General features: G+C 40.5%; 1 non-coding gene across 1 annotated transcript; it reads right to left on the bottom strand.

Moving 5' to 3' along the window:
- Positions 1-269: 269 nt before the first annotated feature.
- LOC147475323 (small nucleolar RNA R71) lies at positions 270-373 on the bottom strand. Its single transcript, XR_015209990.1, has one exon. It is a non-coding gene; the product is annotated as a small nucleolar RNA R71 (small nucleolar RNA).
- Between the last annotated feature and the right edge of the window lie 2,197 nt (positions 374-2,570).

Raw genomic sequence — 2,570 nt, 5'->3', positions numbered from 1 at the left:
ATCCCCAAATATTTTAATTTGTTACCCGCTTTTTCATGGATTAGACCATGAAAAACCTTTCAGCACATCGTAGGATTGAACAAGTCCTAACAACATTCCACCATCCTACGGTTGGTGCGGAACAAATTAAACTCAGGGTATTCCCTTTCACCTTAGCCCGATAAGGCGGCGTCTTGGTTAATCGCCCAAACGCCTAATTACGTGGACTCATGGGCTAAACTTGTTCAGTTGTTTATGGAACATTTTACCCACCCCTAAAGACGGATGAGATGTTTTCCAAGATTCATTTCTTTCGACAAAATCCTCATGAATCATTTTCAGAGGCTTGGAATCGTTTCACCGATCTCCTTATAGAGTGTCCACATCATAACTTAGCGAAAGACACGTTAGTTCGTGCCTTTTTCAAAGGACTTCTACACCACCATAAAGAAGTCCTAGACATAATGAATGGGGGTAGTTTCTTAAGCAAAGGAGCCTCGGAGGCTTATAAATTTTTAGAGGATCAAACTAAGTGAAATAACAACTGGGGGGGTAGTGATGATATCCACCGCTCCGCTAGTTCATCAAATACAGTTAAGGCCGCCGGTATATTTGAAATTAAACACGATTCCGAGCTTAAAATTCTAATTGAATCACTTACTAAAAAGGTAGAGGCCATTTCTGTTCAACAAAAGCCTATCCCCGTCATGAATGTAAATTCAAATCCATGTAGTTTCTGTTGGAGCCCTGAGCATCCCGACTCCCACTGTCCTATAGCCTATGAATAGGCTTGTTCTATTAATAGTGAACCTAACGCCCCTTGGAGACAAAATCCCAACTTCGGTTGGAGAAATAACCAACACGTCACACCTCAAGGGTACAATAATCAATATGTTAGGCTTATGCACAGCTTTAACCAAGCCCCACTACGACAAGGACAGGGTCAGGGGAATTTCAATAATTATAACAACCAAGTGCAACCTCGACAAGGTCAAGCACAAAGTCAAGGTAATTATAATAATTATAATGCTAATAGAGGTATCGTTCCGGTAAATAATAACTATCAAAATCCACCCATAAATAATTCACGTGAAATAGTTCCAGTCACACCACCCGTGACTACTACACCCACACAACCGGATCGTCTTGACACCTTCATACAAGTGAACCAAAAACTTTTCCAAACCATGGCTCAATCTAACCAACAGCTTCTACAATCCGTTAATAATTTAATCCAACAGTTGGCTCAAGATAAAGCCCAACCCAAAGGTGTGTTTCCAGGTCACGCAATACCTAATACTAAAACAACAAATACAGCCTTTGAGGTAACCGATAATACTAGTAATGAATATGAAAATGTAGGTGAGCTAAAGGCTATCACCACTCTCTGTTCTAGCAGAGTGGTTGATAACAAAGTAACTATGCCTATAGTTACCCTACCAATCGCTCCTACACCTGCTATTTTACTAGATACCGAAATAGAAACTTAAGAGCCTACCACTGTAGAGGTGCCAGTTACAACACAACCTAAGAAATAGAAAGCCATGGTTAAACATCCAGGTGATACCATTGCTAAATATAAACAGAAACCACCGTTTCCACAAAAATTAGCCGTGTTAACTAGGGATACTAATTATGAGGAGATTAGGGACGTTTTCAAGAATCCAACTATAAACCTTCCCTTCCTCGAAGCTATAAAAAAGCTACCACACCATGCTAAGTTTCTTAAGGAATTGTATACTACTAGGCGTAAGACCAATATACCAAAAGACGCCTTTTTAACAGAACAATTCCCAACTTTATCTGAACATAATGGAATTGTTAAGTACAAGGACCCTGGTCGTCCTACTGTACAATGCACCTTAGGAGATTCTTATACGACAACCGCGTTATTAGACTTGGGGGCTAGCGTTAACTTACTCCCGTTTTATTTGTATAGACAAATAGGTCTAGACGAGATGCAACCCACTAAAATGACGTTGCAATTAGCTGATCGGTCTATTAAGTATCCTAAGGGTGTCGTCGAAAATGTTCTGGTAAAAATTCAGGATTTTTACTATCCGGCTGATTTTGTCATCCTCGACACAGAAGTCGTTAACGACTCTGTCCCGATCATCTTAGGGCGTCCTTTTCTGGCAACTGCCAATGCGCTCATTAATTGCCGCGATGGTTCAATGTCCATGTCTTTTGGCCATCTTGCTGTTGAAGTCAATGTTTTTAAAACAAAGACACAGTTACCCGATTCGTCTATGGATGGAGAGGTTAGCATGATCGAGAGCTTTGCTCGAGATTATTTCAACAACACGTTCCCGGATAATCATATGCCCAAATTTCTTTCCTTTGGAAGTTCAGACTCCAACATTTCCATCCCTACACTAGTCGATACACATATTACGGATGAGGATGAGATAGATGACTTTCTCAAAGATGTAGAGGACTATCATAGTAACGAGGATATGACCAATCTAGATGAGCAATTCGATGAGTTTCTTATAGCAGGTGATGATTCACCCTATCAAGAACTACTTTGCACAACATCCACCTCGACTCCCCTCCTTCCACCCTTTGAAAGGAATCTCGAGTTTCTTTTT

Source organism: Coptis chinensis, chromosome 9 (genome assembly GCF_015680905.1).
Source record: "Coptis chinensis isolate HL-2020 chromosome 9, ASM1568090v1, whole genome shotgun sequence".
Lineage (NCBI taxonomy): Eukaryota > Viridiplantae > Streptophyta > Magnoliopsida > Ranunculales > Ranunculaceae > Coptis > Coptis chinensis.
Note: the sequence above shows the minus strand (reverse complement) of the source record. Positions and strands in the feature narration are given on the sequence as shown.